We start from the raw sequence: 26,086 nt of genomic DNA on the forward strand, positions 1-26,086 counted from the left end.
AGACCGGAGTAACAAAACAGCGAGGAACGCCGATTCCATCAACAGCAGCAAATCTGGTCGCTAGGACAGCAACACATACATCGGGTAAACTTCGCCGGGGATCAACCATACATCATCTAAGGTACTTGATATGCAGAGGAGAACATCAAAACAAGTTAGGAGAGATGATGGAGTGTTCTCACCAAGGGGAAGGGTGTGGGGGAGCGAGGAGATGCATCGATGATGGCCGGTGACGACGATGTGGTACGACGGGGCATCCTTCTCGCGTTGCGGTTGATCGGGGCAGCCATGGGGAGGAGGGGGAGCTGTAGGGGCGTCCCTCCTCTTTTCCTCACATGAGAAATGGAGAGGGATGCGTGAGGGGGGGATAGGGGAGGTACATATGAAGGAGCAGTGATGGGAGACGAAGGGGTAGGAAGGCAAAGGGTCATGGCTTGATATTTTTGCAAGATTGGAGAGGGCTTTCTGGGGGTGATGTGGGAGAGGGGAGAGGAAGAGATAGAGGGCTGGTTGGGCTTGATATTGGGCCACAAAGGAGAGGAGGATGGTTGGGATTTGACCCACGGCAAGAGCTAAGGCAAGGTTTGGACCGGGTTTGGCCCGAAGCGAGGATAGAGTTATAGGGCTGGGTGTTTGTGGTCTTTTTGGGTTGTAGGCTTTGATCAAGAGGAGAAAAGGTAGAGGGGAAAGAGTCTATGAGAAAAGGAGAGAAAAGAATGAGCCCATTAGAAAGAGAGAACAAAATTAGGGCTGCCATTGGGTTGATAAGAGATTGGGAAGAAATGAGATTAACTTGGGTCTATGATATGTGAGTGATTTTACTCTAACGTGATGGTAGAATTGTGTGAGAGAGAGGACCTACAATGATTGGCCATCAAGCATAGAGTTATGGCTTTGGAGAAGACTGGGTCGCAAAGAATTAGAAGCTCTGAAATGAGGAGAAAAGAGAGAAAGATGAAAGTTGAGGACCCGCCAAGGTTTCTGGAACAAGGATCAAGGTGAATGGTTCCCAAAGATTTGATCATGGTATTGAGGTTATGGAAACTTTGGTCAAGGATCTTGAGAGATTTGATTTGGATCAAACCCTATGCACATTTTAAAACATTTAAACTCATTTTTCATACAAAAAACACTATGCAAAGGCATGAAGTGCAACATAAAATTAAATTGTATTCCAAAAATTTTAGAAACTCACATTTTCCACTATCTAAAATGTCTACAACTTAACTAAAGTTGGGAAAATTTTAGAAACTATTAAATTTTTTTGGTTTGTTTTTAGTGTTTTCTAGTCACATCCCAAAACCAAAATTTTGGGGTGTGACAGCTTTTCAAATTGGCACCGGACAGCTACTGTGACCGTGGCGGTGACAGAGATGGTGCACCGCCTGGCCTTGTCCGGTGTACACCGGCAGTGACGGTGACCAAGGTTAATTTTCCACGAACAGCGCTGGCACCGCCACTTCTACAGTACCTATCCGGTGACCTGTCTGATGCCTCTCTGACTTCAGATTTGAAATTTGTCTTCGCCGAACCTGCACCCAACCGAGTCCCAACCACAAAAAGAGGCAAATAAACACTAGTTGGGACTAGTACGAGTCTTCCACACTCAAGCCCTCAATTTTAAAATAGCTTTGGCATAGGCTTAATTAATTTTTAAGAAAATAGACAATAAAAAGAGCAAGGAGACATCATGTGGCCACCACATAGGGGTCATAACCATTAGGAGCCTCAAATGCTCCCCATATCGGTGGACGAACACAGCGGATGCTCAAACTTAACCGAAAAGAAACAACAAAAGCAACACACATGCATATGCAATGCAATACTTGAATTTAAATCTAGTTGCTTGTCAAGTTTGATCCAAGGTTAAGCTTTTTCACACGCTTTTCGGCAGTTATCTTAACCATGTTAGACAAGCTCTAAGTGCATTACCAAAAATTAAACATGTTTTATATTACAATGCAATGCAAGGGTCAACACAAGCTCATTTTTTAGAGAAGTTGCTTAGGTCAAGCATGTTCAGCTCATTCCTCAACCTACAAAACGTAGCCTTATACAACAGTTTAGTGAATATATCCGCCAAATGATCTTCGGTTCTTACACCTTCTAGTGATATATCACTTTTAGCAACATGATCTCTAAGAAAGTGATGATAGATATCTATGTGCTTGGTGCGAGAGTGTTGAACCGGGTTATTAGCAAGTTTTACCGTGCTCTCATTGTCACACAAAAGGGGTACTTTTTCTAGAACTACACCATAGTCTAGAAGAGTTTGCTTCATATAAAGGATTTGTGCATAACAAGCACCTGCGGCAATGTACTCTGCCTTGGCAGTGGACAAGGCCACACTATTTTGCTTCTTAGAGGTCCAAGACACTAGTGATCTACCAAGCAAATGGCATCTTCCGGATGTGCTTTTTCTATCAATTTTGCAACTAGTATAATCTGAATTGGAATATCCAACTAGTTAGAATCTAGCTCTTTTGGGATACCAAAGGCCAATGTTTGGTGTGTGCTTAAGGTACCTAATGATTCTCTTAATGGCAACTAAGTGAGCTTCCTTAGGCTAGCTTAAAATCTAGCACACATACACACACTAAACATGATGTCAGGCCTAGATGCGGTCAAATATAACAAGCTACCAATCATAGAACGGTAGAGAGTTTGATCAATCGATTTACCTCACTCATCTAGGTTGAGATGTCCATTTGATGTCATTGGTGTCTTGATTAGCTTACATTCATCTATTTTGAACCTCTTGATAAAATCCTTGGTATACTTTTCTTGAGAGATGAAAATCCATTCTCTCATTTGCTTGACTTGAAAACCAAGAAAGAATGTAAGCTCTCCAATCATAGACATCTCAAACTCCTTCGACATCAATTCACCAAACTCTTTGTAATAGTCTTTATTTGTTGAGCCAAATATGATATCATCAACATACACTTGACAAATAAAGATTTCTTCATCAAGCTTCTAGGTAAATAGTGTGGTATCGACCTTCCCAATGGTGAAGCCCTTCTAAATGAGAAAATATGGAAGGCGCTCATACCAAGCTCTTGGGGCTTGCTTTAGCCCATATAGCGCTTTGGACAACCTATAAACATGATTAGGATATCTAGGGACTTCAAACCTGGGAGGTTGATCAACATAGACTAGTTTATTTATGAAGCCATTTAAAAATGCACTTTTAACATCCATTTGATATAATTTCATTTCATGATGTGATGCATATGCAAGGAGGATACGAATGGCTTCAAGTCTTGCAACCGGTGCAAAAGTCTATCCAAAATCCAAACCTTCAACTTGAGAGAACCCCTTTGCAACTAGCCTTGCCTTATTCCTCACAACGATGCCTTGTTCATCTTGCTTGTTGCGGAACACTCACTTTGTTCCAATGACTCTTGCATCTTGTGGTCGCTCTTCAAGTGTCCAAACTTCATTGTGGGTGAAGTTGTTCAACTCTTCAAGCATGGCATTTACCCAATCCGCATCTTGAACAGCTTCTTCTACATTCTTAGTCTCAATGCAAGAGACAAACGAGTGATGTTCAATAAATAAAGCAAGTTTTTAAGAGCGAGTCATTGCACCCTTTGAAGGACCCCCTATGATGAGATCTTGTGGATGTACTTGAAGTAGAGGAAAATTTCTTCTATCAACCACTTGAGGAGGAGGTTGTGGAGCATCAACATCTTGAGCTTGTGCCACCATTTGATCATGGGAGACATGAGTATCTTCATTTTCTACTCTCGCATCTTTTTTATTATCTTGTGGCACATTTGATGAAGAGGGTGGCTCAATCACATATACTTCATCTTCATCATCTTTAGGTTTGATGTCTCCAATCAGAATGTTCTTCATAGCCTCCCTAAATGGTTCATCACCTATATCATCAAGATTCTCATGTCTTGGGAGTCGTTAGATTTATCAAATTCCACATCATATGTTTCTTGAACCAAGCTGGTGACATGATTAAATACTCGATATGCTTTGGACTTTGATGAGTAACCAACAAGAAAACCAATATCATGACATCTTTAGAACTTCCCTAGGTGTTGCCCCTTCTTGTAGATGTAGCATTTGCAATCAAACACCTAGAAGAATGAGATGCCTAGTTTCTTCCCATTAAGCAACTCATAAGGGGTCTTGCCAAGAAACTTTTGAAAAAATAGGTGGTTGGATGCATAGCATGTAGTGTTGATAGCTTCCACCCATAAATCTTCCAGTGTGTTGTACTCATGAAGCATTGTTCTTGCAAGAGTGATTAGTGTCCGGTTCTTTCTCTCTACTACACTATTTTGTTGATGAGTGTAGGCTGTGGAGACCTCATGCTTGATCCCAACTTCATCACAATACTCTTCAATGTTTGTGTTGACAAATTCTTTCCCATTATCGCTTCTTATCTTCTTGATCTTCACATCAAATTCATTTTGTGCTCTCTTGGCAAACTTCTTGAAACATGCGGTCACTTCGGTCTTGTCATGAAGGAAGAACACCCAAGTGTATCTAGAGTAATCATCAACTATCACAAGACAATAGAGATTGCCTCCCAAACTATTGTAAGTTGTTGGTCCAAATAGATCCATCTAGAGAAGCTCTAGCACTCTTGTTGTTGACATGTAAGCTTTGGTTGGATGAGTGTTAGCAACTTGCTTGTCGGCTTGACATGCACTACAAAGCTTGTCCTTCTTAAACTTCACATCCTTCAAACCTCTCACCAACTCATTTTTCAATAGCTTCTTGAGTGAGCTCATCCCAACATGTGCAAGCCTTCTATGCCAAAGCCACCGAAGTGATGTCTTGGTGAATAAGCATGTCTTCAAGTTAGTATCTTCGGAGGTGAAATCCACTAGATATAGGTTATTGTATCTAAAGACCTTGAATATAACTTGATCATCATCTTTGTTTGACACAACCACTTCTTTCTCGGTGAACAAACATTGAAAGCCAAGATCATACAATTGTCCAACGGATAGCAAGTTGAAGCTCAATGAAGCAACATATAGCACATTTGATATTGAGTGATAATTTGATATTGCAACTTTGCCCAACCCTTGTACTTTGCCCTTTGAATTACCACCAAATGTAATCCTTTCTTGACCATCCACATCTTCATCAAGTGATGTGAACATACGAGGATCATCGGTCATATGTTGAGTGCAATCACTATCAATAACCCAATGACTTCCACCGGTCTTGTAGTTCACTTACACACACAAGAGATCAAGCTTATTGTTTAGGGACCCAAACTTGATGAGGGCCTTTGACTTTCTCAACTAGTGACTTAGCAACCCAAATTTGCATAGGCATATTCTTGTTTGGTGGACCTAAGAACATGACTTTCATCTTTTCACTATAATCCTTTCTAAGCATGTAGTGAGCATTGAAAGCAAAGGGTTTAGCATGCTTAGGCAAGGGTTGTGGTGGTGGAGTTTCACACTCATGAGCAAAGTGACCTTCTTGTCCACACTCAAAGCATCTCTTTGGCTTAGGCTTTGACTTGTATTGTTGATGTTGAGCTTTAGCCTTCTTCTCTTAATTTGCCAAGAATCCAATACCACTTCTATCTATCTTCATCACGGTGTTCATAAGTAGCTTACTTTGAAGATACTAGCCTCTTGTGAACTTGCTCAAACCGGTCTTGAGATGCTCTTTCTCCAACTTGAGTTTCTTGTTTTCTTCTCTAAGTTCATCATGAGTTGATAGCCTCTCAAGATTCTTCTCCATCTTGAGCCTCTTGTTCTTTTCTCTAAGCATCTCATTCTCAAGAGCCATGTCATGATCATTGTCAAGTGTCTCCAAGACAATTGTGTTGGTGGTTGCTAGCTTCTCAAGATCTTTCTTAAGCTTCTCATTCTCATTCTTTAGCTTGACATAATCATCATAGTTGTCGGACTCAACAACTTTCTTACCTTTGCTACTAGAACCTTGCTCAATGCTCTCAACAATCAAGTCATCACATGATGTGGCTATATCAATCTTAACAACTTGGTTAGTAGCATCATGCGGCTCATTGGATAAATACTCATGAGAAAGCACTAGATTGTCATGATTAACCTTGAGATTGGTGTACTCTTCTTTTAGCAAGTTGTATCTAGTGATGAGCTCATTGTGTATCCCCTCAAGTTTATTATATTTTTCTCTAAGCTCCTTTTAGAGGTTTTGAGCTCCTTGTGCTTGGATGACATAATTTTATTTTCTTCTCTAAGCTCATCACTAGCTTTTTTGGCTATGTCATACTTTGCTAAGAGTGAATCATTCTCAAGTTCTAGCTTCTTATTTTTAGCTCTTGTCTTTCTAATGATTTTAGTATATTGATTTAGCAATTTGACAAGATCATCATAAGAAGGTGATTCAAATTCTTCATCACTATCACTACCATTTTCATCATTATTAGCATTGTCATCACCACTACTATCATCATCACTTTGTACCTTTCATTCACCTTTGGCCATGAGGCATAGGTGTGTAGAGGATGATGGCGGCGGTGGCGGTGGAGATAGTGAAGAACCAATCACAAGATCAGACACCTTCTCCTTCTCATTATCACTTTCATCATCGGATGAGCCACTTGATGATTCAATGTCCATGAGCTAATGACCAACAATATAAGCCTTGCCATTTTTCTTCTTCTTGTGATACTCCTTATTCTTGCCATCAAACTTGACACCATTCTTGTTTAGCTTTTTGAGCATCTTGGTGGTTCTTCTCATCATGAGAGCAAGACTTGCATCATCAACTTCATCATCACTAGAGCTATCAAGTGCAACTTTCTCTTCTCTTGGCTAGCCTTGAAAGCCAAATCTTTCTTCTTTGAAGAAGAGGAGCCCTCTTGAGGAGTAATGTGCATGTACATCTCATGTGCATTGATCTTCCCCAATATTTGAGTTGGCGTAGCGGCGGAAAGATTACCTTGATGAAGCACCATCACAATATGCCCATACTTGTCAATGGGAAGAACACTCAAGATCTTTCTCACAACATCAGATGGTTGCATTTGTGTGAGTCTAAGCACATTGACCTCTTCTACAAGAACATTCAAGCGAGAATACATTTCATTAGCACTTTCACTAGGAAGCATTTCAAAGGAGTTAAGCTTCTTCATCACAAGGTGATAGCGTTCCTCATGCTCACTCTTGGTTCCCTCATGGAGCACACAAATATCTGACCATAGATCATGGGAGTCTTTGTCGTTCCGCACACAGTTAAAGACATCCTTGCAAAGGCCTCTAAAAAGGGTGTTTCTAGCCTTTGCATTCTAATTCTCGTAGTGAACCTCATCACCTTCAAGCTTGGTGGGATCCTTAGGTTTTGGGAAGCCTTGTGTGGTGGCTCTAAACACTCCAACATCTAAAGCCTCTAGGTATGCCTCCATGCGAATTTTCCAATAAGGAAAATCATCTCCCTCAAAGATGGGAGGGGGTTCATCCATGTGGGACATCTTGCTCTAGGTAGTTAAGCCTAATTCAAGGAGTACGAGGCTCTAATACCAATTGAAAGGATCAAGATGCCCAAGAGGGGGTGAATTGGGCTAATTCTAAATTTCTTTCAATAATTAAGCCCTACACTTAGCCCATTTCACCCCATATGCCTAAAAGTGTTTCTATTGTTCTACCGCACAAAATTTTTGCACCCTAGGTTCTAATCCTACTCTAGCATGGCAATTCTAAGAATATAAAGACATGAATTGAATTGCTCAAATATAAATGCTCAAAGTAAAGAGAGGGAGAGAAATGCGGCGATGTTTTTCTGAGGTATCAGAGAGTTGCCACTCCCCACTAGTCCTTATTGGAGCACCCGCGCAAGGGTGTAGTTCCCCCTTGATCCGCGTAAGCATTAAGTGCTCTCTATGGGCTGATTCTTCGAAACTCCGTCATGGTGAATCGTCCACAACCGCTCACACCATGACTTGTGTCATCCACAAGCTCCGTCGGATGATCACCAAGCTTCCAATCACCACCGAGCCATCTAGGTGATGGCGATCACCAAGAGTAAGAAGCACGAACTCTCACTTGACCCAACCAAGCCTAATGAGAAGAGTGGATACACACTTGCTACTCTCTATGCACTAATGAGGTCCTTAATCTTGGATTAGCAAATCTCAATAACCCCACTAGGCTCTTGCTCTCCCTTGCACACCAAATGGTTTCCTCAGCTGAACAAATGGGCAAGAGAGCCTCAACGCACGAGATGTAGGGGTATAAATAGACCCAAGCCAAGGAACTAGCCGTTACCCTCCAACTCAGCAGAATCAGGGTCACTGGATAGCAGGGTGGCGCACTGCCACCCCCTGTCTGATGCCACCCCAACGGCTAGTTTTTGAACTAGCCGTTACTGGGCTGGCACCGCCACACCTAGGGCGGTGCACAGCCACCCCCTAGGCGGTGACCAGCCACTAGTAAACCCCCTCTCTAGATTAATAGGACGGTGGCACCGTCACCCCCCTGGCGGTGCCCTGTCCGATGCCACTCAGTGCAAAGTACTGAAATCACCAGCCTCGGGGAAAATACGGCGGTGGCACCGCCACCCCTAGGGTGGTGCCCTGTCAGTGACCGCTAGGGCATTTTCCCAAACAGCCAGCCTAGGGAGAAAAAGGGCGGTGGCACCGCTACCCCTTGGGCGGTGCACCGTCACCCCCATGGCGGTGTACACCGCAGTGTCCAGTGCCACCTCTAGTGCTGGCCTCCGTTTCAAGCGGCATTTCGAATCACTTTCCAACTTCCGATGATCTTGGGCTTCAACTAAGCTACCTAGTGCTAGATTAAAGAAATATGCACCACAGTCTTCTCACTAGACTCGCCTAGGTCAAGCTACCAATTCATGCCCCCCTTTATAGTACGGCCAAAGGAAAAAACAAAGTCCTATAACTAATCTAAGTGTCTCTCAACTCCAAACGACACTTACAACTAGTCCGTCCTTAACCTTGTCGTCCATCCTTTGAAAACCGAAACGATTTCCATCGTCAGGGGCATGAATACCATAAGTGCCCAATTAGTCACCATTACCATGACCTAACTTATAATGCCTCTGTAAAACACATGTTAGTCATAGTAATCTTGTGTGGTCATTAATCACCGAAACCCAACTAGGGGCCTAGATGCTTTCAACCCCCTAACTTTGGTGTAGAGTGTGTCTCTATAAGGTCATTTGTCAAATAAGAAAATTTGAATTTAAAGTTTTATATGCATCCAAATAATCTATAAAAGTTACCAACCGTAAAGTTGTAGATCTTATTGAGCTCTACAATGTTGATATAAAGTTTGTCTTCATTAGATCGTATTTGAAAAATATATGAATTTATTTGGGTGGCAATTATTTATAATGACCTTGGCAACTCCTTCTGAAAATTGATTTCTAGGAGCCGTCTTAAGAAATCGATTTCTAAGGATAATTCATGGCGTGGCTAGAATTTCAATCAGACCGAACAAATAGGAAACCTCTAAAAATTGTATCTACAGTAGTGATGGTTGATTCGAGAATCTGCTTCGCAAGAAGGTATTTCTTTGCTGATTCAGTGTGGGTGACGAATCTGCTAATAGATACATTGTAGTGCATTGGTTAGTGGTGAATTAGGTAGGACTCAGTTCCATGATATTAACTTCAACCGCCTCGTATTATTTGTGGGAAATGCATCATGAATTTTGTTGTTTCCCGTTTTTTAGCTGCAAATTTGTCAAGAAGGCCCAACGATCTAGCTCTCTGTCTAATTGACCTTTTTAGGGCATGCCAGCTTATTCGTTCGTACAATTACTGTCAAACAGGCCCATGTAGAGCGCAGACAAGTCGGGAAATCAGAGAACCCGACGAGTTGAGTAGAATTGGTTTATTTATTTATTTATTTTGGAATCTTTTTTAAAAAGGTGTTTGGAATTGGTTTTGAGACCCTAGCATACGTTTGGGCAGAAGCTTCAATTTCATTAGCCGGGAACTCACTAGTTCATCACAGTTAACTTGCTCGATTAGTTGCTTGTGTGGCTGCTGAGCCATGACCATGAGGCCCATTTTACTCACTGAAATGCTATGACAGCTCATAGATCGTGTATGATGGAAATGGGAATCGCATGCAACGGTCCCTGCAGTATATATATGCACTGTAAATTTGGCAGGAGTTAGGAGCCAAAAGAAACGCTCAGTCTTTTTTTTTTGACATTATAATCTCGCACGTCTTCTTTATTTGATAACTTCAGTACTGAATTAGTGCACCTCTACTGTTATTAGTATTTGCTATGAGGACCATCTTTGAGCCGGATTACCTCTTCTACCTTATATTCGTGTGATATTGGAGGTCACCAAATGGAAACTAGAGCAATCTGTTAGATGATTTTTGTGGTCATTGAAGAGTCTCAAGTAATGACCATCGGAACCATTATAATGCAAATTCAAATATAGGAAAGGATATTCAAACATAGGAACATGCGATAACCACAGAAAAGTGGCATTAGTAGTCTTTGAACTGTGTGTGATAGCTTCTCAATTGATAGGGTTTCAAGCACTAGCTAGCTTCTTGTCATCAACTTTGACAAATACAATGACACTATCCTCACTCTTTTTCTTGCCAAGAGATCTCAGACAAAGCTTATATAAAAATTACAATGTGAAAGTGAAGTGTTCAGGGGCAATGTCAGTGAAAGGTGGATAACTAAAATCATCACCAGTTTTGCTTGAAACCATGGCTCCAAGCTTCACTTCTTCACCTGTATGATTAGAATCAACTTTAATTCAGTATCGCATGAAAAGAATCAGAAATAGAAAGAAAAACTACTTAATCCACTTTCTACCAAATCCAAATGGTGATAAAAAAAAAGCAAAGTAGTAGTAGAAAACTTAGCTATATGTCGGGGTTATGATACTCCGGATATCTCAAGACACCGATTAGTCAGCTGCTCGGACGGCTCATGACACAGAAGCTAGAACAAGTCCAAGCAACCGTGGCCTAACTAAGCCATGGAGGCATGGGCCGAGCGCTAAGACAGGGAGTCGGTCACGACCTCCTCACCCTCTATTCACTGCACGCTGCCCTGGCGCCGCACGACCTCTCCTTCTGTAACACCCCTGGTGTTACGCACCTGTTTAGCAATGGTTTAAGGCTTAATAAAACCTGTTAACTAAGTTTACCTAGGTTTGGTGATGAACTCTTGCATGAAATGATAAGCACATATTTGTTTGAATCACTTTGGTAAAAAAAATCAATGTGTGTGATGTCAACCAACCTTGCCGTACGTTGTAATTAAACATCTCTAAATGAGTTTGCGAACAAAAGTTATTTAGGGTTCTTGTTGGAAAAATATGGAGAAAATCATTAAAAATGCTGAAAACCTTACCTTGTTTTAATTGCTCAATAGCTTTTTGGAGGATTAATAAATAATTATTTATATAGAAACTATAAAATATATTGGTGTGAAAAACTTAGTTTAAGTTTTGTACCTTGTGGTGGAGTGCTTGTTCGTGCCTAGTTTGATTGTTTCATAGATTAATGAGTGCTTCAAAGTTTGAATAAAATGCTGTTTCCTAGGAGACTTAGAAAATTTAAGTGCTTACTTTTTGCTGACACTACTAGCTTTGGTCTTAATTACCCACTAATACACTATCCTAATGACCTTAGTCCCTTAATAAGAGTGGAAGTTCAACATGAGGCGAAGATCTTTTGTCACAGTAGCCAGCTCCGAATCCGGACGGAATATGCCGAAACGGTGTGGTCAAGGGGGGCACCTGGCACTACCCACGGAATTACCCTGCTCTGCCATCACCCATGCCCTGCTCTGTGCACGCACAGGGGCGCCTAGGCCGCCCATTCCACCCTGCCACGGCGCCTGCTCGTGTGGCCCACTCGCGCTCCGCGCGCCTTAAGGCCAGCCGACCCACGCGCTCGCCTTCACTCCCTCTCCTACTTGCTTACGCTCTGTTGCCTGCCATGGCCACCGCTTGAAACTCTGCGACCCCCACCGGTTCTCACTGCCTCGCCCATCCCCCGAGCCTCTAGCCCAAAGACAACAGCCCCGTCTTCCACTCCTCCCAGCGCTCGCGCTCGCGCTCGCGCCCCCTGCTCCCTTCTCCCAGCCTATACGCACCAGCAGTGCCGGTCCTATGATTTTGAGGGCCCTCAGGCGAACTCGTCACGACGGCCCCTCTAGACCATAAAATTTTAGAATATATAGGCTAATTTTACTTGTATAGGAAAAGCAAATCTAATAATATATTTTTAATTTAATATGTCTAATACTTATCGAGAGCGAGAAACAATGTAGACTAAAAGAGCAATATATTTATACTTCTAGAACTAATACGATTACCTTAAAGAAGAATAGAACTCCATCATATCCACTGCTTCTTATAAAAAGATACTTCTTCGGGCATTTCTTGATGCAAAATCATCAAGAACGGTATCGAGATCAATAGTGTCTAAGATATCATTCTCGATGGTGCACATAGCCAAGCCATTTAACCTTTCTTGTGATATAGTTGATCTCAAATAGTTCTTCAACAACTTCAATTTTGAGAAACTTCTTTTGGCCGAAGCTACAGTCACAGGTATAGTTAAAAGAATTCGATATGCAACTGAAATATTTGGATAGCAATCTGCATCCATGACAAACTTTAGAATCTCTGGCGCCGACATCAAAGAATCTGGCAAAGTCACTTGCAACACCTTTAATTCTGAAAAAAAAATCATTGATCTCAACATCGGATGAGTTATCATGAGAAAATTTTTCCACAAAAATCTTGCAGCGCAACCAAAGATCAGCTTCATCCAAGGATTTCAAATTTTCTGAATTGAACATGAACCCAAAAACATTATCAAATGTTGTCATCTGCTCAAATCTACTAGTCAATGAAGCAATTGCAGAATCAATCATAACTAGGAAGTACTCTCTTCTAAAGGAGTCCACAACAGACTGTTGTATTTTCTTGTCTTGGTCATCTTGTTCATCAAAATATTTCTTTCTCTTTCGTTGACGTTTTGTAGGAAATGTTGGCTCTATATCCAATTCAGATGCAATGTTTTTGCTGTATCCATACTAGAAGTGAAACCTTTATCTCTATACTTCTTAAAATATGATATGACACCTTCAATGTGTTTGAGAGTAGCATCTATACTCATAATTTTAGATTGCAACTTCTCGCTAACCTTATTTATAGAGAATAAAATATCGTGCCAAATAACCAAACTAACTATAAATTCAAAATTCTCAAGTGCACTCACCAAAGATTGACATTCACTAACTGCCATTGGGTCATCAGTTGAAGCTTTCTCTAGCGCTATTAAAGCTGATCTTATTTGAGGAGTTTGGAATCTGATAGCTTGAACACTTTTTATTCAGCTTTCCCAGCGAGTATTAGACCATGACTTAACTGTCAATCCTGGGACATTGTCAACCAAAATCTTTCACCTTTTGGTAGATTTTGCAAACAGGGTGTATATACGTTGGATAATGCCAAAAAATAGCTTGCCTGCAAGATTTCAAATATGACAAATAGTAAGATTCCAAATAATGGCATATTATATGAAAACAATGTATAACATATAAAAGAAATAATAGTTTACCTGCAAGATTTTCCCATATCATAAAGAGTAAGATTCAGACTATAACATGCACACGACATATATAGTGCTCTTGGATTAATTTCAAGCAAGCGCGTCTGAACACCTTGGTGTTTCCCCTTCATATTTGAACCATTATCATACCCTTGACCCCTCACATCATCAATATTCAAACCAAGAGAGTCCAATGCACTCTTTAATTCATTAAAAAGACCTAATCCTGATGTGTCATCAACCTTCAAAAACTCTAGGAAGAACTCCTCTACCCTTGGAACATTCCCCGATATATTCACACACCTAATAATTAGAGTCATTTGTTCTTCATGACTCACATCTAGAGTACAATCTAAAATCACAGAAAAAATACTTGGCATCCTTAATGATTTTTAATATAGTTTGTTTTACACAATATGCGAGAAGAGAAATAATCTCATTCTGAATTTTATGCCCAAGGTAATGATGATGAATCTCACTATTTTGAATCCGCCTAATATGGTCTTGCATCACAGGATCAAATTCACCCATCATTTCAACTGTGCCCAGAAAGTTACCATTGTTAGCTTGATATAGTTTCTCATTTTGCCCTCGAAAAGCCAAATTATGTTTAGCAAGAAACTTGACAGCAGAAACGATTCTTACTAAACCTTGTCTCCAACGCTCTCTCTCCTTTGCAATTTTTCATTGCAAATCATCATCAATTGTTTTATTTTTGCTCAACCTCAGCCTAAATTCATTCCAAGTATTCATGTTTCTTATATGCTCAACACTATTCTCATGTTCCTTGAGTCTTAAACTAAGATGTTTCCAGTCCCTCAATCCATCGTGTGCTACCAAACTTTTGTTCTGATCTGATTTGAACAATTTGCAGCAAAAACAAAAAAAAGTTGTCCACATGTTTAGAGTAAACCAACCATTTTCTATCAACCACCTCACCATTGCTTAACTTTCAGGAGTAGTAAGCATATGAAAAATGTCTATTATGAGCATCTACAGGGAACTCAAGATTCAATTCTCTCACTGGTCCTTTTTCAATCAAAATATCTCTACCCTTATTATCAAGATTCTCCCAAGTTCTGGGATCAAAGACATCATGAATAGAAGGTTGCACATCATCAATTGAATTTTCAGGTTGAGAGGAAAGCTGTAAATTTTCATTATCTATAGCATCAACTTGTTCACTTAAATTATCATTAACTTGTTGTTGCTCTTCTTCTTGATTATCAAGTGCATCTATAGGGTTGTCATCACGCACAGCACTACTTGAAGCTAAAAAAAACTTATCCAAAGCACCTTGTTGTGACTGAACAAACTGTTCTTCTTGTCTTTTCCATTTTCTTTTTGCAGCCCCTGACAAATGTTTCTTAGGTAACATTCTAATATTCTTACACCTGACCTAAATTATAAGAAAAACATGACTATATGAGTACAAAGTACTAGACAAAATTTGAACAAGGAAAAAAACCCTAGGGCCTAGACAATTTAGACATGAATTTATTCAGAACCTAGATTCACAAAATACAAAAAGGGCAGAAGGCAATAACTAAGATAAATCTTCAGATGTCATCGACTCATCGTCCTCGTTGAGCCCTGCCTTGGGCCCTCGGCTACCTTGTCGCGTGGTGATCGGCTGATCGCTCGATCGGCTATCGACCCTGCGTCTCGCCGAGTCACCGTTCGTGGAAGTCTATGCGGGGCTGTGGAAGTACAAAGTAGCGATCGCTGATTCCATGATTCGCTGTCACACTATGCGGGGCTACGACGTTCGGGCATTGGCGCAGTGCGCTGCGTTGGTGGCGGCTCGGCTCCTGACTTCCTGAGTCCTGATTGCTAAAAAGGAAGACAAAGAGGCCGATGGTGACGGGCTCTGAAAAGAAGCACTAGCGTACAGCGGTCCAGCGCACTGAGAGGCCGACGGGCCAGCAGAAAGCTCTAGTTTGGTTTTGGTGAATTGATGAAACCCTAAGTGCTAACCTAGTTTATCAAGTGATCATGAGATAGGTAGCACACTCCAAGTGATGAAGCAAATGAAGATCATAGCATGATAATGATGATACCATGATGATGATCAAGTGCTTGGACTTGGAAAGAAGAAAGAGAAAAACAAAAAGCTCAAGGCAAAGGTATAAACCATAGGAGCTATTTTGTTTTGGTGATCAAGACACTTAGAGAGTGTGATCACATTTAGGATTGATAGCCGTACTATTAAGAGGGGTGACACCCGTATCAGAATACGGTTATCAAAGTGCCACTAGATGCTTTAACTCATTGCATATGCATTTAGGATCTAGTGGAGTGCTAACACCCTTGAAAATGTTTGTGAAAATATGCTAACACATGTGCACAAGGTGATACACTTGGTGGTTGGCACATTTGATCAAGGGTGGTGAAGTTTGGGAGCAAGGGTAAGAAACTCCACCGGCGGAGTGTCCGCCCGTAGAGTGCGGATAGTCTGACGGTGCCATCGGCGCCCTAGACAGAAAAGACGAAGGTTACTGGGAGTGACCGGACGCTGGCCACGTGTCGGGTACCTTAGAACGGGGTACCCCGAGCGAACAATCAAGGGGGTCGCTTAAGTCCCATCGAAAACAAAGCTAGAAGGTAAGCCGTGGGCCCCTCACCCACCACGACCGGGCCCACCGAGCCCTCCGCCTCGCCTCGAGCCTTGCACGGGAGGTCTCGGTGTCCTGACGCAATCTTTGCCCCACGCGAGGCTCTCCATGGGAGGCCTCGGCAGGGAACACAATCTCCGCCTCATGCGAGGCTCTCCACGGAAGGCCTCGGCAGGGGGTGCATTCTCCGTATCGCGCGAGGCTCCGCTCTCCGTCTTATGCGAGGCCTCATTCTCCGTATCACGCGAGACCAGCTTACCCATAGTCCATCGCCCTCGCCTCGACCAACCCTCCCGACAGCGCGTCATGTCTCATTAATATTTCAACCACTCCCGCAATCTCAGCCGAACAATGGTTCGATGCCACAGAATGGCCGACGGGACCCAACGTCGCATCAACGCCATACCGGTCGGGACAGGGCACGGCGGGGATTACCGGCCACTGTGTTCTGACGCTGTGCCCACGATCAACGCCCACACTGCACTGTGCCCCGCGATCCCCGCCTCGAAAACAACGCGACATGGACAACTTGCCCTGGGTTATCATCGCCCCCAAGCCGGCGCACCAGATCAGCCACCCACTCGGGGCCTCGGCACTGTGCGCCAAGGTCTCGGCTATCTCGGGGTTTGTGCCCACCGAGACCCCCCACTATGGTGCAGCCTCGGCACCGACCAAGCCTCGGCCTTGTACACAGTCCGTCCACAGCGGTTTGCACGTCCACCGCCGCACCCACTCCGAGGCAGTCCCAGGGCTCTCACGACGCACAGGATCGGATGGGACTAGCACGCCGCCCCAGTGTTCCAAGGATGGACCACTCCGACGACCATGCTGCCACAGGAACAGGCCACAGGGCTTGGACATGCCACCCCTGTTGGCACGACACCGCATAGTTAACACATGTACTGTTCTTGTCCTCCCTTCAACTATAAAAGGTGAGGGCTTGGGCCACTTAGAAAAAGGATAGAAGAAGAACACCTTGTAACACACACACACACGCACGCACACATTCCAGCCGCCTGAGAGCAACGTCTCAGACGGCCCACACGACACCTTGCTGAGACCTAGGACTAGCTCCCTCTCTCCCCTAGCTTGTAACCCCCTACTACGAGCACTTCGGTGCAAGGAATACAAGATCGATCTCTCAGACTGGACGTAGGGCATTGATTGCCTAAACCAGTATAAACCTTATGTCTCTTTGCATCACCATTCGGGATTAGGGGCACGCAGTTCAAATTCACTAGTTGGTTGAGGACCCCCCGGTCCGAAACACCAATAGTTGGCACACCAGGTAGGGGCCTCTGCGTGTCAGTTTCGTCATCCCTGCAAGTTCCGGATGGCAGACCCCGTACGACCATTGCGTCTCGGCACGGTGGTTTGGTTTGGGAGCCTAGAGTTCATGTCCCTAGGGCATGAGTATGACATGGTACTCCTCACTCCTCGAGCCCCACCAACCGACGATGAAGTCACGCACCGGCAGCCCAGGCGTAGGCGGCGCCCGGGCGGCCGCTCTCGCTACGCTCGCCAGGCACGACGCGAGCAAGACCACCCCGACGCTATGCGAATCCGGGGCGGCACGCCGCTCCTCGCCGATATCCTACGACTAGCTGTTGGCACAGGGTCCCTGGCTGGGGACCTGTCTAGCCTGAGCTTGGACAAAGGAAAATCGCTGGTGGCACGCGGTGATGCCCAGTCGTCAAGATCTGCTCCACCACTCCCTGAGGAGTCGATCCCGACGGAGCAGAGTCAGGCGACGGCACCATCCCCATACCCCTTTGGGTTGAGAAATGCTGCCGCCTCTCACGCCTATGCTTACACTACCACTCACGAGGATCCCTCGGAATGCCGCCAGCGCTTCGCTATTGACCTGAGCACCCACGCCGACTCCTCGGAGGAGGACGAGGCATGGCCCGGAGTGGATTTCTCTGAACTCCACGACCCTGGGGCTATGTGCCAGTTCTTGGCCGCGAGCGACTACTGCTTAGGCTACTCCGACTCCGACGATGAAGGCACCTACGACCCCACTCACGAGTGTTTTCACGTTGGGCTCAGGATGCCAAGAGCGGGCGAGGAGGACGAGGGGGCAGGTAGCCGTTCCCTGCTTCGCCCATGTACAGGCGCTGCCACACCTCCACGCATTGTCCTATCGGCCGCACAAAACGAGACCCCCGCCCTTGCGCGACCTCAACGCCCAGACCTGGAACAACTCCGTGAGCTCCAGGCCAAGGTCGAACAAGACCAACTCCTGCTGCAGCAGCTTTGAGACACTCTGAAACAGGAACATCGAGGTCACGGCGAAGGCGGGGGAGCCCGACAGAGGTCCCGCGATGTGCATCACCGCATCCATGACGACGAAGGGAGTGAGCAACCCCCAGTCTTTAATTGTGCTAGCCAAAACGTCGCAGCTGCAGCAATGCTGGTCCGCGCAATGCCCGAGCCTTCTACCACGGAGGGGCGGCAGGTCCACGGTGAGCTCTGGGATCTCCTAGAGACCGCCGCGGTTCAGCAGGCCGAGAGTTCCACCTCCCGACGGCATGGGGGTGTCTCAAACCTGCCCGCAGCACCACCTCGATAGGACAGGGAAGCCTTGGCTCATCCCGAGCCCGCTCGAGCACCGATAGCCCATAGGGTCCCCATGCTTCTGGACCGCCTCGACAATCGATGCGAGGTGCAGGGAGACCATGAGGTGGTTAGCAGGCGACGACGCCACGACAACGAGGGGCCCGCTCAGGGCTACCACCCACACCGAGGCGGTCACTACGACAGCGAGGAGGACCGCAGCCCTTCTCCTGAACCACCAGGCCCTCGGGTCTTCAGTAGGGCCATTCGCGCTGCCCTTTTCCTGGCCCAGTTTCGGCAACCAGCCAATCTTGCAAAATATTGCGGCGAGACCAACCGCGAACTCTGGCTTGCCGATTACCGCTTGGCCTACCAGCTAGGTGGTGTGGATGATGACTTGCTCATTATCCGCAACCTCCCCTTGCTCTTGTCAGACTCAGCGCGAGCCTGGCTCGAGCACCTTCCTCCCTCACAAATCCACGACTAGCGCAACTTGGTTAGGATCTTTGTCGGAAACTTCCAAGGCACATATGTGCGCCCTGGGAATTCCTGGGACCTTAAAAGCTACTGCCATAAGCTGGACGAGTCTCTCCGAGACTTCATCCGATGCTTCTCCAAACAGTGCACCGAGTTGCCCAGCGTCGGTGACTTGGAGATCGTCCAGGCTTTCCTCTCCGGCACCACTTGCCGAGACCTAGTTTGGGAGTTAGGTCGGAACGTGCCGCGCATCGCTGCTACGCTCCTTGACATCGCCACCAACTTTGCCTCGGGCGAGGCGGCTGTCGGAGCCATCTTCCTCGACAGCGACTCCAAGGGAAAGCGGAGGGACGAGGCCCTCGAGGCCTCGGCCTCCCACCTCCCCAAGAGAAAGAAAAAGGGGCGCCTAGGGAAGTAAGAGGTCCTAGAGGCTGATCTAGTCGGGGCCATAGAACGCAAGAATCCCCGAGGCCCCAGAGGCCCTAGACCTTTCGACGACATGCTCAAGAAACCATGCCCTTATCACCAAGGCCCGGTCAAGCACGCCCTCGAGGATTGCTCCATGCTGCGACATTACTACGCCAGGCTCGGGATCCTCGACGATGACTCCAAGCAGAAGGGCGCCAGCGACCGGGACAAAGACAAGGATGACGGGTTCCCCGAGGTACGCAACGCCTTCATGATCTTCGGTGGGCCCTCGGCGTGCCTTATGGGGCGGCAGCGCAAGAGGGAACGCCAAGAGGTCTTCTCGATCAAGGTGGCCACCCCTCGGTACCTCGACTGGTCTCGAGAGGCGATCACCTTCGATCGAGATGACCACCATGACCATGTTCCAAATCCCGGGCAGTACCCACTGGTTGTTGACCCGATCATCGGCAACACCCGACTCTCCAAGGTGTTGATGGACGGAGGCAGCGGCCTCAACATCCTCTACGTCAATACCCTGGAGGTCTTAGAGATTGACCAGTCGAGGCTCCAAGGTGACATCGCCCCCTTCCACGACATCATACTTGGGAAGCGCACGTGACCCATCGGGCGCATCGACCTTCCCATCTGCTTCGGCACCCCCTCCAACTACCGCAAGGAAGTCCTTACCTTTGAGGTAGTCGGGTTCAGGGGAGCCTACCATGCCATCCTGGGGCGGCCATGCTACGCCAAGTTCATGGCAGTCCCCAACTATACCTACCTCAAGCTCAAGATGTCAGGCCCTAGCGGTGTCATCACGATTGAGTCCATGTATGAACATGCATACGACTGTGATGTTGAGTGCATCGAGTACGCCTAGGCTCTTGCGGAGGCCGAGACCCTCATCGCCCACCTCGACCAACTTAGTGGTGAGGCGCCTGACTCCAAGCGTCGTGCGGGGGTGTTTGAGCCCACGGAAGCCATCAAACTCGTCCTGGTCGACCCTGCCTGCCCCGACGACCGAGCATTGAGGATCAGCGCCACCCTCGACATCAAATAGGAAGCCATGCTCGTCGACTTTATCTGTGCAAATGCCAACATATTTGCATGGAGTCCCTCGGACATGCCAGGCATACCGAGGGAGGTCGCTGAGCATGCCTTGGACATTCAGGCCAGATCTAGGCCGGCGAGGCAACGCCTGCGCTGCTTCGACGAGGAAAAGCGTAGGGCTATCGGTGAGGAAATACAGAAACTCTTGGCGGCCGGATTCATCAAAAAAGTGTCCCACTCCGAGTGGTTAGCTAACCCCGTGTTAGTCAAGAAGAAAAATGGGAAATGGAGGATGTGCGTGGACTACACCAGTTTGAACAAAGTCTGCCCAAAAGTCCCCTTTCCATTACCCCGAATCAATCAAATCATTGATTCCACGGTAGGGTGCGAGACCTTGTCTTTCCTTGATGCGTATTCTGGTTACCATCAAATCAAGATGAAAGAGTCAGACTAGCTCACGACTTCTTTCATCACACCATTCGGCATGTACTGCTATGTGACTATGCCTTTCGGCCTTAGAAACGCAGGTGCCACGTACCAGCGATGCATGACCCAGGTCTTTGGCGACAACATTGGGCGGACCGTCGAGGCCTACGTGGACGACATCATGGTCAAGACCAGAAAGGCCGAGGATCTCGTTGACAACTTGAGGATAACCTTCAAATGCCTTAGAGAGAAGGGCATCAAGCTTAATCCCGAGAAGTGTGTGTTCGGGGTCCCCCGAGGCATGCTCTTGGGATTCATAGTCTTGGAGCGCGGCATTGAAGCCAACCCAGAGAAGGTCTCGGCCATAACCAGCATGGGACCAATCGGAGACCTCAAGGGAGTATAGAGGGTCATGGGATGCCTTGTGGCCCTGAGCCGCTTCATCTCACGCCTCGGCGAAATAGGTTTGCCTCTATACCGACTCTTGAGAAAATCCGAGCGTTTTTCCTAGACCCCCAAGGCCGAAGAAGCCCTCGACAGACTCAAGCGGCTGCTCACAAATCCTCCCATCCTGGTACCGCTAGCCAGGGGTGAGGCCCCCTTACTCTATGTCGCCGCAATGACCCAAGTGGTCAGCGCTGCCATAGTGGTAGAGAGGCAAGAAGAGGGACATACTCTGCCCACCCAACGACTTGTTTATTTCATCAGCGAGGTGCTCTCCGAGACCAAAGCATGTTACCCCCACATCCAGAAGCTGATCTATGCCGTGGTCCTAGCCCGGCGCAAACTGCGTCACTACTTCGAGTCTCACCCAGTGACTGTTGTATCATCTTTTCCCTTGGGAGAGATAGTTCATAACCGGGAGGCCTCGGGCAGGATAGCCAAGTGGGCCATCGAGCTTATGGGGGAAACCTTGACTTTTGTGCCTCGAAAACGATCAAGTCTCAGGTCTTGGCCGATTTTGTGGCTGAGTGGACAGACACCCAACTGCCACCTGCCTAAATTCAGACGGAGTGCTAGACCCTGTACTTCGACGAATCCCTGATGAAGACTGGGGCAGGCGCGGGTCTGCTCTTCATTTCGCCCCTCGGAGTACACATGCACTACATGGTGCGGCTCCACTTCGCCGCCTCCAACAACGTGGCTGAGTACAAGGCCCTCATCAATGGCTTGCAAGTCGCCATCGAACTTGGGGCACGGCGCCTCGACGTCTGAGGTGATTCGAGGCTCGTCATAGATCAAGTGATGAAGGAGTCAAATTGTCTCGACCCCAAAATGGAGGCTTACTGCAAATTAGTACGTCGCCTAGAAGACAAGTTCGACGGCCTCGAACTAAATCACATCGCACAGAAATACAACGAGGCCGCCGATGAGCTGGTGAAGATGGCTTCGGCACGGGCCCCGGTCCCCCCGAACGTCTTCGCCAGAGACCTCCACAAGCCTTCCATTGACTACACCTCGACGACAGAGGTGGGCCCACCTATGGGACCCACGGCAAAGCTCGATGCCCCCTCTGCTGCTGAGACCCCCTCGACCGAGCCCAAGGTCATGGAAGTCAACACCAAGCCTCCGCAGACGGATCAGGACATGGATTGGCAAATCCCGTTCCTTGATTGGCTTGATCGGGGGGAGCTTCCTAGCGACAGAATCGAAGCATGACGGCTTGCGCGCCGAGCCAAGATCTACACCCTCTACAATGACGAATTGTACAGGTGAAGTCCCTCAGGTGTCCTCCAATGATGCATCACTACCGAGGCGGGCCGAGCCCTGCTTTGGGACTTGCACGCAGGTGCCTACGGGCACCATGCGGCGCCTCAGACGCTCGTGGGGAACGCTTTCCGCCAAGGGTTCTACTGGTCGACGGCGGTCGCCGACGCTACCAAGCTAGTACGCTCCTGCGAAGGATGCCAGTACTATGCTCGGTAGACACATCTCCTGGCCCTGGCCCTGCAAACCATCCCCATCACGTGGCCGTTCGCCGTATGGGGGCTCGACATGGTCGGGCCTCTGCAGAAGGCCCCTAGGGGCTACACCCATCTACTGGTATCAATTGACAAGTTCTCCAAATGGATCGAGGCTCGTCCGATCAATCGAATCAAATCCAAGCAGGCGATGCTGTTCTTCACTGACATTATCCATAGGTTTGGGGTCCCCAACACCATCATCACCGACAACGGGACGTAGTTCACCAGCAAAAAGTTCCTAATGTTTTGCGACGACCACCACATCTGTGTGGCCTGGTCGGCCGTAGGACACCCAAGGACCAATGGCCAAGTAGAGCGTGCCAACGGCATGATCCTACAAGGCCTCAAGCCAAGGATTCACAACCGGTTGAAAAAGTTTGGCAAGAAATGGCTCACCGAACTCCCATCGGTCATCTGGAGCCTGAGGAACACTCCAAGCCGAGCCACGGGGCTCACGCCTTTCTTCCTAGTCTATGGGGCCGAGGCCATCCTCCCCACCGACTTGGAATATGGTTCCCCGAGGCTACAAGCCTATAATGAACAAAGTAACCGCACCACCCGAGAGGATGCCCTCGATCAACTAGAGGAAGCCCGAGATGTCGCGCTACTACACTCGGCCAAATACCAGCAGAGCCTACGGCGCTATCAGGCTCGACGCGTCTGAGGCTGAGACTTGAAGGTAGGCGACCTGGTGTTGAGGCTAGCATAGAGCAACAAGGGCCACCACAAGCTGACCCCGCCATGGGAAGGACCGTACATCATCGCCCAAGTACTGAAGCCCGGGACCTACAAGCTGGCCAACGAGAAGGGCGAAGTCTTCACCAACGCTTAGAACATAGAACAACTATGTCGCTTTTATCCCTAAATTTCCAAGCATTGTATATGTCGTTTCTCAAAATACAATTATAAAGCGTTCTTTAGTTGGTCTAATTTTTCAAGAAACCCCCCGAGCCCATCGTGGGTCTCGGCAATTCAATAACACGGCAAGGAAGACTCGGCTCTGCCTCGGCAGAACCAAGCCTCCCTTGGGGGCTAGATGGGGGACTCCCCCCTAGGTCCCACGCACCATTCTTCAGTTGTTTTTCGCAAAAATTCCTACGCCAAGACTCTAGCAGGCTCTGACAAATCAGTTGTAAAAACTCCTCGGACCAAGGTCTGTTTCCTAAGCAAGAGGCCAGTAGAGTCGTGAGACGGCCTACGCCTCCGGGCTACGGCACTCCCTCACTACCTCTCGCCCAAGGGACGGCTTAGGCCCTAAGGGGGTGTTTTGCAAACAAAATCTGATCAGGAGCAACAGAGGGCAGAGGCTCGAAAACATAAGAAAAACAACTAAGAAACACAAATACTTCAGAAATAAAGGCCTCAATGGCCACAAGCGTTATGATACAAAAATAACTCCTACTCTATTTTTACATAAGCCCTTGGGGCCCCGATCAAGGGTGCGATGGAGGAATTGGGTCCGACGGGTCCTAGGGGTCTGCCTCGACAACGACGATGTCGCCGGCCATGGGTGCGATGGAGGAATTGGGTGCGGCGGTGAGTTTTTTCTCTCTCTCCCACGCTCTCGCTTTTTTCTCGCTTTCTCCCTAGGCTCGCTCTTCTCTCCTCTTCTTCCCGGCACCCGCTGCTCTAGCGATGGCTCAACGGAGGCGATGCTAATGCAGGCAAGGTAAGACGAGGAGGGGCGAGACTCTTCGGGTATTTATGCAGGGAGGCAAAACGAATGGGCGATGAAATCGGGGAGATTTTCCCCCCGATCCGGCGCAGTTAACCACGAGTCAATTTCGCCGGCCCACGCGCCCACGTCTCCCACATTAAATGCGAGGATAGTTGCATCCCATCCACCACGTCATGCTCGGCCACTACGGCAGCAGGCGTCGTTTTGTCTCCCCATGAAACCGCCTCAAAAGGCACACCACCCGTTGCTGAGCCAATGGGGAAGATATTCCCTGTGGCCTATTCCTTTTGTATGAAGGAACCAGGCTCTGAGCCTATTACGATCCAGGGGTTCGAAGGCTGGGCCCCAAAGGGTTTCGACAACCGCCCCAGGATAACAGAGTCAGGGATGACCACGGGCGAGCCTATACGGGGCCGAGGCCCAAGCAAGCGAAATGCTTGGAACGCCCAAAGTCGTGTCCTAGACCGGAGGAAAGTCTCCGAATGGGATCCCACCGTAGGGAGGCACCGAGCCACCGAGGCCCAGCGAACGGCCTCGGCACCCACTAGAGAAATCCTCTGGTACTCTTGGAGTGTGTCTCTAGACCGCTAGCCATCCCCTAGCGAACGGGGTACAGGCCTCCACTTGGACTACCCGATAACAGCTCATCGGAAGTGCCACCGCTCGTGCCCATCGAGGGTAGCGAGGCACATTCCACCCCTCCTTCTGAGCGAAAAGGAAGCATGAGGGTCGCACAAAAAGTCAGGGGAACCCCCGATGGCCTTCTCGCTCTACGCAGAGGCTAAGGGGCTCTTCCTGCAACCTTGCCGAGACCCAGCGACCCCGGCTCACACTCAAAGGGGCTCGGCAAAACAAACCCTCCTTCTGAGCGAAAAGGAAACATGAGGGTCATACAAAAAGACAGGGGAGCTCCTGACGGCCCTCTCACCCTGTGCAGAGGCTAGGGGGCTCTTCCTACAAATACGCCGAGACCCCACAATCTAGGCTCGTGCCCAAAAGGGGCCTTGGCAAACAAACCCTCATGCGCGAGGGGCATATAAAAAGCCAGGGGAACTCCTGACGGCCCTCTCGCTCCACGTAGAGGCCAGGGGCTCTTCCTGCAACCTTGCTGAGACCAGAATGGGCTCAGCAAACAAACCCTCTGTCCGATTTGAGGGTCGGATGAAAAAGTCAGGGGACCCCCGACCGCCCTCTTGCTCCAGGCGGAGGCTTGGGGGCTCTTCTTGCACCCAAGACCAAGACAAACGGTCCCAGCCCACGCTAGAGGTTTAATTACAAAACACGATAAAGGGCACCGAGCCCGTTACAGTCCAGGGGTTCAAAGGTTGGGCCTCCAAGAGGTTTCGACAGCCACCCCAGGGCAACAGAGTTAGGGATAGCT

At 47.4% G+C, this 26,086-nt stretch overlaps 1 pseudogene; it reads right to left on the reverse strand.

Annotated features, from left to right (window-relative positions):
- Positions 1-5,610: 5,610 nt before the first annotated feature.
- Positions 5,611-14,912, reverse strand: LOC136515233 (uncharacterized; annotated as a pseudogene).
- Between the last annotated feature and the right edge of the window lie 11,174 nt (positions 14,913-26,086).

Source organism: Miscanthus floridulus, chromosome 17, assembly GCF_019320115.1.
Source record: "Miscanthus floridulus cultivar M001 chromosome 17, ASM1932011v1, whole genome shotgun sequence".
NCBI lineage: Eukaryota > Viridiplantae > Streptophyta > Magnoliopsida > Poales > Poaceae > Miscanthus > Miscanthus floridulus.